We start from the raw sequence: 11580 nt of genomic DNA on the forward strand, positions 1-11580 counted from the left end.
TATAGTCCCACTTTTAAACTCTAAATATTTCGGGATGAGAATACATGTATTTTATGTTTTACGTTATAGACACAAGTAACTGAAAAATATATTCTACGTTGAGTTGTACCACTGGCATACTTCCCTGTAGCTTGGTAACTGTTATTTACAGCGGTATTGTAAACGCGAATCCTGTTGATAGATCTATCGGGCCTGACAACCCCAACCGGACTGGACGACCAGTATTCAACGGTTGCACAGTACTTCGTTTTGTGACTACACTTGGTACAGTGTAGTAAGATTTCATAATAAAGGGAATATGCGATGTGATTAAATGTTAAGTATGGTTACCAAGTGCTCAACCACTTAGAATATTTTTATTAAATGTTTACATATGAAATCTTGTGGTCCATTGTTATAACGCTGCTAGCATCAAACCTATATATCTCACCAACTTTATGTTGACATTTTAAAGCATGTTATTCTCAGGTACGAATTAAGTCTTCCGCTGTGCATTAGCTCATACTAAGGACATTACTTGGAGTCGATCATCGCAATGGGACCAACTGTTGAAGATTTCGTCCGGGAGGATTAGTCGCGGACGTTTCAGTTGGTATCAGAGCGGTGGTCTTAGTGAACCAGGTCTTGCATTAGTGTGTCTAACTAGTAGCTGTTAGGATACATTAATGAGTCTGGACTTCGACCGTGCCTGCATGTCAAAAGTTTTGCTTATCATTTCTAGTCGTAAATTATTTGCTTATCATCCTTAAGAAATTGCCTACCTATCATTCTCAAGTCTAGACACGTTCTACTGCATTTAGTGCATCGATAGCGTATAGACGAGATTCATATCTTAGCGCACCTTAGACTTGCCTGATATATGCCGTAAGTTCCCCTGTAGTCTACGAAATCTTTAGAATTATATATAGATATTCTATATAGTTAGAATATCATCCGACATCCGAAAATCATTTCACATCGAAGATCTCTTCCATTCACCAAATTGCCCTCTTGGCAATGAACCAGAAGCACTTACCGGCGAACCTGTTCGAGAAACCATTTTCTCCCTTATCTCTAGAGTATCTCGTCACGATTATATATTATCCCATATTTCGAATCTTGTTCATTCGCTCGCTCCAACCGCCAATCATCCCGGTGTACAAGCAGAAGTTAACGAACTACGCGCTCGTGTGACGGCTTTGGAGAATATGGTGCGAATGTTGCAAACACCAGCAGCAGCACCAGCAGCATAATCAGCACCACCATCATCAACGTCAACGGTATCCTTATTATCCCCAAATCACAACCGCGTCGTAAATCTCCACGTCACAAACTATACCTCAAGCATAATCACCGTTCTACGTATTGTTCTATCTACATAATTTTCGTTCTACATAACGTTCTACATTGGTTACCATCACTTTACATAACATTCTACATCAATTATCTCCGTTCGATATGACGATTATTTAATTTCTAAAGTTAGAAATTATGTAATCTGGTATTAACGATAAATCAAATGAGTTTAATATCTTATTGACTCATTAAATCCATAATTGCATCTGAAGAAAATATATATGCAAGTATCTTTTCATAAAGATTGTAATTAAAAACTCTTTCGTACAAACTGTTAATGATGAAAATATTTTAACGGGTGGGTAGTACCCGAGGAATATTTAGAATTCACATTAATAAGTTACACTGTACATTCTTCGAATCTGATTCAACGGACGTTTGCTATCCTGCTTACAACCACCGATATACATATCTGTTCACCATAAAATGACCATTTCTGTTCAGATTTCATATTTGGATTTTGACCTATCAGAATCCAACAAGTGGCATAAAGAAGAAAACATTGGACAAAATAAAATTTGTTAGAAACAGACGAATTAACTAAATTGAAATATTGTTAGGAATCCACGCTAACTGTTCCTAGCTAACTGTTCCCGGCTAACATTTAATTTATCGCAATTTACATTCTCGCAATTTTAATTTCTGCACTGTACATACTGTCGGGACACGTATGCAAGGTTTCGACTTATCATATCGACCCATCTATATATATATTTCGGAACAACCGCAGACACTCTATATGTGAAGGTGGGAGTTGGCTATACAGGGTCGGAGTTGATTCCAAAATATATATATACTTTGAGTTGTGATCGACACCGAGACCGGTACACGGGTCACGATACGTATTAATATTATATAATAAATTATATATGAATATGTTGAACTATTGGACTGTTGGACTGTTAATTTTGGACAATTAAAATGAGTTAAAATGCTGATTATATATATATGAAACTAAACAATTCTTCAAGTTTGCCACTTGATTCTATTTTAAACCTCATTCGTATCTTGACGATTACAATTCGCATTCACAACTTTTCCTGATTCTTGAAAACACCTCGATCGAAAGGTTGAACCCGCTGCACCTCGTTTACGGAAGAAAGATTTATGCATACAGTGATGCACCTGAAAAATTTCCGAAACCGAAGTTATAGTAAAAACTTATCCGCGTCAAATTCCTTATCATCCATTAGCAAAAACAACCCTACAATTTCTTTTCAAGAAGCTAATTTTGTCACAGCTCCACTTCGACTTCTCAGTAAGACTACTCCTACTATAACCTCGATATTTATACCTTGTCTTTTCGCCGTCGTTACCGGAGAATCTTTTATATTTCACAAACACCATCAGCAGATGTACCAGCAACTCCTTATCTCTTTGGCGAAATCCGCAATCAGTATTCTGAAAATCTCGTAGAAATTCTCCCAGCTATACCGAAAACGTTTATCCCTAAGAATTACATATTTCGAATGTGAAATTTCTGAAAAACACCCTGGACTATGAAGTAGTTCTTGAAATGTTGATAAAGCAGCAAAAACCGTAAACGACCTTAACAGTCAAAAGTTTACGATGAAGTAAAGTATGTTGGAAAAACTCAGAAAAAGAGAAGAGGTGAAATTGGAAAATGGATTAAGCAAAGTATGAAGGAGACCGTGGACAAATCATGAAAACTAAACCCGACTTCAAAAGATTCAAATGATTTAGTGCCTGCTAAAACCGTTAGTAAGAACCCTACTCCTTATTCTAAATCTTTCCAGATGATATTCCTCATCCTCATCTTATCTTAAATATTATAAGATATCTTCAAAATCTTCCGTTATACATATTCTCCATATTTCTGGAGATATTTTCACAACTATTCTTATCCGAGATCATTTATCTCTCCGTAACATCTGCGTTACAACATAAAAGAAACTGTGTTAGTTTCTAAGTTCTAAAACCTTCGAGTTTAAAATAAGAATGTTCTGAAGTAGTGTTGGGAACTGATGCATGAATTAGTATAATATAATGAAACTTGATCAACTTCATTATATTACAGTAAGTCATGTTAAGTTTCTAATGGAATATGATGATTCACAGTACCGTCATCATGTGCCATGTTACACGGTTCTTACATTCTATCTAATCCCCAAATGTATTAGGAACATATCGTCTTGATAGTTCTATCTTTTCTAGGGTATTCTGGTAATTTAACAAATCAAAATCGTGCCAATACCCTTTCTTTGTTAGAACATTAGCTATGTTCATTCCAAATTTCATACCTACGAATTTCGGACCATTTCTCGCCTGACTTGAGGATGGGAAGATTAAAAACACTATAACTCCAAGGAAATAGTAGAAGTAAATAAAAATCCTCCGGTGGTAGATGGAAGAGAAGAATGACGGATGTGAAAATTTGGAGTATATCAAAAATCAGAATTGGATGGAGCATGCCAACGAATATCTTGAAGTAGGAATTAAGGAAAAAGAGTAGAAGATGTGAGTTGTGAAAATAAGGAAACGAAGGAGTGGATTTATAGTGAATTATTCGACAGAGAAATCGGAACAGATTATTGCATTAATCAAAGAAGATTTTGATTTCCTAAATCGCCGAATAACCAAATCTTATTACGTAAGATTTTCTTTAAACTCCGCGAATTCCGGAAATTTATCATAAATACGTTATCGGTTAGAATGAGTATATCTTTACTCATCTCACTCTTTTGTGATAACTCCACTCGTGTGCATCACACGATCGAATCGTCCTATCTATATCTCTCAATAATGATAAAACTCCATTATTTCCTTATATTCGTCATGAAAATATCCCTGTTGTTATCCATGACGACCTCTATCAAATTTCGGGGACGAAATTTCTTTAACGGGTGGGTAATGTAACGACCCGGAAATTTCCGACCAAATTTAAACCTTTATCTTTATATGTTTCAGACACGATAAGCAAAATCTGTAATGTGGAGTCTAGAAAATTTGAAATCTATATTCGGATAATCAATTACCCTTTTGACCATGCCTGACGATTCACGAACAATTGATTGTAACTTTATGTGTGCATATATTTATATAAATAATATTTTGATATAATAATTAATATTTACAAATTGTTATAGTTTTATAATCATTGATAATGAGATTATAGTGACATTATTATAATTAATATTATTATCATTATGAATAATATTTTTACCCCTTTGAGTTTAAGTGTTAGTACTTCGTACACGTTAATTGAAACAGAAAATACATAATTATTAAACCTTTTTGATCGAGTTTCAAACAGGTAATGAGTGAAATAATTAAACATGTTTAATCTCAAAATTTAGGATTTTTAGGGACACTTTTACACTTCAACTGTTTAGCAATGATCACGAAACGCTTCCCATCAAAACTGTCGGTACAAAGGACAATCAAATGGTGACTATCATATTAAAACACGTGATTATGTTGGTATGATCTTCTCAATGTTTCCCACTACATGTATTATTATCAATTATTGCTATGTTGCTTTGCTTTTCACAATTAGTATTATTACTTTATTATTTTGCTTTTCACAAGACTTACGGGGTATATATTAATATGTATGGAAACATAGATAAAGTTATAAGTTATGAATACTAACACTCCATCATTTTCCTCCATCACTCATCATATCCTTCATTCTCTCAAATCATTATACTACCATGGCAATCCACCACCTAGACACCATTCGACCTCAAACCATCATCACCTAATCACCATCTTAATCGACTAAAAGATTGCTACAACAACAATATAATGAATTCTGTTTCGGTTTACTCCTATCTGTTTTGATCGACACCCAAAACAGTAAACCACCACCCTACAATCCCATTTTCTCTAACCTCTCTCTCCCTCTTTCACTCTTACAAAGTTCGGATGTTTTTTCTGTTTCGATCATCATAGACCACCCACGTTATTACGACATTGTTGCTGCTATATATAGCCATAAACTACCACCGGAAAACCAACTAGCTGCAGTCACGGATTGTAACTATTATGTTCGAAAACCTGTCAACCTTCAACCACTCTATCTCTCGTCTTCGTATCTCAAAACCGTTACAACCATTAAACTTTTAAACTATTTCTGTTTTGTAAGCCAAAACGCCACCCCTACCACGAACAAGTCCACTTAAATCCGCCATTAATCATCACTAATCACCTTGGTTCACCTCGCCATTCCCATCGGTTAACACCATCACCTATGATCAACACCCATTTCAATCGACCACCAACTTCACCTCCATAATTTTTGTGAATCTATTTTCCATCACTGCCACTATCGATATCCACCTTCTTTCTCCTCCATGAATCCCCATAACAAACCACTAAGGGTTACCACCCATTTAACAACACCACCACGAGACCCATCACTATTTTTTTTTTTTCTTTTTCTTCTTCTTGTTGCTTCTTCGTTAACAACCAAACTTCTACCATGAAAATATTACTGCTACTAGTTGTTACTAATTCGGTGCAGCTGCAAAAACCGTCTCCCTCTTCACCTTCATCACCCTAAACCACCATATCACCATCTCTTGTTCAAACCGTCACTTATCTAATTGATTACTGTTGCTTCGTATATTTTTTTTTTGTTTGTTTCAGTCCGAAAACAACCCACAACCATTATCGAATCACCTCAGTTTCTGTTTCTTAATCGAACCATGACTAACCTGCAAACCACAAGTGTTTTAGTTCCTGATTAATTTGTTGTAAAATAACGATGGTGATGATAGACAATATTATGATGATGAAGAAGACGTGATGAATGATTGATAATTCGTTAATAATATTAACAATAATGATGATGCAGAGATTTAAACAAGGATGATAACGATGGTGAATTAAAAAGCGAACCCCACTTGATTGTTTCCTTGTCGTGTTACTAATCTGATTTCTAATCCACAAAAACAATTACTGGACTGGGTTTCTCGATTTCGGCCTCGCTTCATTTTCTAGTTAGGCTTGGTGGATTATTCTTGGGCCGAGAGTTTTTAGTGCAGCTCACTGTATTGGCCCATCGGTATACGAGTTAGATATAATATAGTTGAGATATTAATCAGATATTTGAAGTGGAGTAGATGGTTTGGTGTAGTCTTGGGTATTCGAGAGATCGCGGGTTCGAGTCCCGGCTTGGACACTTTAATTCCTTCTTTTAGTATTTTAAGGTAGATTTTGACAAAATTATTATTATTATTATTGTTATTATTATCATTAAATCATTAAAACCATTATTATTACTAAAATAGGTAATATTAGTATTAGTATCATTATGAATATCATTAATAGTAAAAGTATTATTATTATGATTATTATTACTACTACTATTATTATGATCATTTTTATTTTTCAAAAATATTAAAATTATCATTTTTATCAAAAATTATTATTATTAGTATTATTATTTTTAAACAAATACACCTTTTAATTATTATTATTAATATTATTTTACCAAATAAATATTTGTTATATAAAAATATATTTAAACCTATATGACTTAAATATATTAATATTTTTTTTAAGCAAAACTAATTATGTATCTAAAGAATATGAAATAAAAATAGTTAATTAAGTTATTAATGAAATATATAAATTACTAAGATAACAAATAGTACATAAATTCGTTTGATTAAAATTATGTGTGTTAATATATATATATATATAAATGATATAGGTTCGTGAATCCGAGGCCAACCTTATACTTGATCAACGATGTTATATGTATTTTTACTACAAAATACATTAGGTGAGTATATAGTCCCACTTTTAAACTCTAAATATTTCGGGATGAGAATACATGTATTTTATGTTTTACGTTATGGACACAAGTAACTGAAAAATATATTCTACGTTGAGTTGTACCACTGGCATACTTCCCTGTAGCTTGGTAACTGTTATTTACAGCGGTATTGTAAACGCGAATCCTGTTGATAGATCTATCGGGCCTGACAACCCCAACCGGACTGGACGACCAGTATTCAACGGTTGCACAGTACTTCGTTTTGTGACTACACTTGGTACAGTGTAGTAAGATTTCATAATAAAGGGAATATGCGATGTGATTAAATGTTAAGTATGGTTACCAAGTGCTCAACCACTTAGAATATTTTTATTAAATGTTTACATATGAAATCTTGTGGTCCATTGTTATAACGCTGCTAGCATCAAACCTATATATCTCACCAACTTTATGTTGACATTTTAAAGCATGTTATTCTCAGGTACGAATTAAGTCTTCCGCTGTGCATTAGCTCATACTAAGGACATTACTTGGAGTCGATCATCGCAATGGGACCAACTGTTGAAGATTTCGTCCGGGAGGATTAGTCGCGGACGTTTCACAATCATTTTTAAAGAAAACACGGTCGAAGTCCAGACTCACTAATGCATCCTAACAAACTCGATAAGACACACTAATGCAAATTTTCTGGTTCTCTAAGACCAACGCTCGGATACCAACTGAAATGTCCCGTTCTTATTGATTAAAAACGTTCCATATTAATTGATTTCGTTGCGAGGTTTTGACCTCTATATGAGACGTTTTTCAAAGACTGCATTCATTTTTAAACAAACCATAACCTTTATTTCATCAATAAAGGTTTAAAAAGCTTTACGTAGATTATCAAATAATGATAATCTAAAATATCCTGTTTACACACGACCATTACATAATGGTTTACAATACAAATATGTTACAACAAAATAAGTTTCTTGAATGCAGTTTTTACACAATATCATACAAGCATGGACTCCAAATCTTGTCCTTATTTAAGTATGCGACAGCGGAAGCTCTTAATAATCACCTGAGAATAAACATGCTTAAAACGTCAACAAAAATGTTGGTGAGTTATAGGTTTAACCTATATATATCAAATCGTAACAATAGACCACAAGATTTCATATTTCAATACACATCCCATACATAGAGATAAAAATCATTCATATGGTGAACACCTGGTAACCGACAATAACAAGATGCATATATAAGAATATCCCCATCATTCCGGGACACCCTTCGGATATGATATAAATTTCGAAGTACTAAAGCATCCGGTACTTTGGATGGGGTTTGTTAGGCCCAATAGATCTATCTTTAGGATTCGCGTCAATTAGGGTGTCTGTTCCCTAATTCTTAGATTACCAGACTTAATAAAAAGGGGCATATTCGATTTCGATAATTCAACCATAGAATGTAGTTTCACGTACTTGTGTCTATTTTGTAAATCATTTATAAAACCTGCATGTATTCTCATCCCAAAAATATTAGATTTTAAAAGTGGGACTATAACTCACTTTCACAGATTTTTACTTCGTCGGAAAGTAAGACTTGGCCACTGGTTGATTCACGAATCTATAACAATATATACATATATATCAAAGTATGTTCAAAATATATTTACAACACTTTTAATATATTTTGATGTTTTAAGTTTATTAAGTCAGCTGTCCTCGTTAGTAACCTACAACTAGTTGTCCACAGTTAGATGTACAGAAATAAATCGATAAATATTATCTTGAATCAATCCACGACCCAGTGTATACGTATCTCAGTATTGATCACAACTCAAACTATATATATTTTGGAATCAACCTCAACCCTGTATAGCTAACTCCAACATTCACATATAGAGTGTCTATGGTTGTTCCGAAATATATATAGATGTGTCGACATGATAGGTCGAAACATTGTATACGTGTCTATGGTATCTCAAGATTACATAATATATAACACAAGTTGATTAAGTTATGGTTGGAATAGATTTGTTACCAATTTTCACGTAGCTAAAATGAGAAAAATTATCCAATCTTGTTTTACCCATAACTTCTTCATTTTAAATCCGTTTTGAGTGAATCAAATTGCTATGGTTTCATATTGAACTCTATTTTATGAATCTAAACAAAAAAAGTATAGGTTTCTAGTCGGAAAAATAAGTTACAAGTCGTTTTTGTAAAGGTAGTCATTTCAGTCGAAAGAACGACGTCTAGATGACCATTTTAGAAAACATACTTCCACTTTGAGTTTAACCATAATTTTTGGATATAGTTTCATGTTCATAATAAAAATCATTTTCTCAGAATAACAACTTTTAAATCAAAGTTTATCATAGTTTTTAATTAACTAACCCAAAACAGCCCGCGGTGTTACTACGACGGCGTAAATCCGGTTTTACGGTGTTTTTCGTGTTTCCAGGTTTTAAATCATTAAGTTAGCATATCATATAGATATAGAACATGTGTTTAGTTGATTTTAAAAGTCAAGTTAGAAGGATTAACTTTTGTTTACGAACAAGTTTAGAATTAACTAAACTATGTTCTAGTGATTACAAGTTTAAACCTTCGAATAAGATAGCTTTATATGTATGAATCGAATGATGTTATGAACATCATTACTACCTTAAGTTCCTTGGATGAACCTACTGGAAAAGAGAAAAATGGATCTAGCTTCAATGGATCCTTGGATGGCTCAAAGTTCTTGAAGCAAAATCATGACACGAAAACAAGTTCAAGTAAGATCATCACTTGAAATAAGATTGTTATAGTTATAGAAATTGAACCAAAGTTTGAATATGATTATTACCTTGTATTAGAATGATAACCTACTGTAAGAAACAAAGATTTCTTGAGGTTGGATGATCACCTTACAAGATTGGAAGTGAGCTAGCAAACTTGAAAGTATTCTTGATTTTATGAAACTAGAACTTTTGGAATTTATGAAGAACACTTAGAACTTGAAGATAGAACTTGAGAGAGTTCAATTAGATGAAGAAAATTGAAGAATGAAAGTGTTTGTAGGTGTTTTTTGTCGTTGGTGTATGGATTAGATATAAAGGATATGTAATTTTGTTTTCATGTAAATAAGTCATGAATGATTACTCATATTTTTGTATTCTTATGAGATATTTCATGCTAGTTGCCAAATGATGGTTCCCACATGTGTTAGGTGACTCACATGGGCTGCTAAGAGCTGATCATTGGAGTGTATATACCAATAGTACATACATCTAAAAGCTGTGTATTGTACGAGTACGAATACGGGTGCATACGAGTAGAATTGTTGATGAAACTGAACGAGAATGTAATTGTAAGCATTTTTGTTAAGTAGAAGTATTTTTATAAGTGTATTGAAGTCTTTCAAAAGTGTATAAATACATATTAAAACACTACATGTATATACATTTTAACTGAGTCGTTAAGTCATCGTTAGTCGTTACATGTAAGTGTTGTTTTGAAACCTTTAGGTTAACGATCTTGTTAAATGTTGTTAACCCAATGTTTATAATAACAAAAGAGATTTTAAATTATTATATTATCATGATATTATGATGTACGAATATCTCTTAATATGATATATATACATTAAATGTCGTTACAACGATAAACGTTACATATATGTCTCGTTTCAAAATCATTAAGTTAGTAGTCTTGTTTTTACATATGTAGTTCATTGTTAATATAATTAATGATATGTTTACTTATGATAATATCATGTTAACTATATATATAACTATATATATGTCATCATATAGTTTTTTTACAAGTTTTAACGTTCGTGAATCACCGGTCAACTTGGGTGGTCAATTGTCTATATGAAACCTATTTCAATTAATCAAGTCTTAACAAGTTTGATTGCTTAACATGTTGGAAACATTTAATCATGTAAACATCAATCTCAATTAATATATATAAACATGGAAAAGTTCGGGTCACTACACTGCATGCTACCGTTTCCTTTTACTGCTATGTAAACTCGCTGCATGCTTTTGCTTATTCTAGCTACTGCATGCTACTATCTGAAATGTCCCGTTCTTATTGATTAAAAACGTTCCATATTAATTGATTTCGTTGCGAGGTTTTGACCTCTATATGAGACGTTTTTCAAAGACTGCATTCATTTTAAAACAAACCATAACCTTTATTTCATCAATAAAGGTTTAAAAAGCTTTAAGTAGATTATCAAATAATGATAATCTAAAATATCCTGTTTACACACGACCATTACATAATGGTTTACAATACAAATATGTTACAACAAAATAAGTTTCTTGAATGCAGTTTTTACACAATATCATACAAGCATGGACTCCAAATCTCGTCCTTATTTAAGTATGCGACAGCGGAAGCTCTTAATAATCACCTGAGAATAAACATGCTTAAAACGTCAACAAAAATGTTGGTGAGTTATAGGTTTAACCTATATATATCAAATCATAATAATAGACCACAAGATTTCATATTTCA

The sequence above is a fragment of the Rutidosis leptorrhynchoides genome, chromosome 11, assembly GCF_046630445.1.
Source record: "Rutidosis leptorrhynchoides isolate AG116_Rl617_1_P2 chromosome 11, CSIRO_AGI_Rlap_v1, whole genome shotgun sequence".
Lineage (NCBI taxonomy): Eukaryota > Viridiplantae > Streptophyta > Magnoliopsida > Asterales > Asteraceae > Rutidosis > Rutidosis leptorrhynchoides.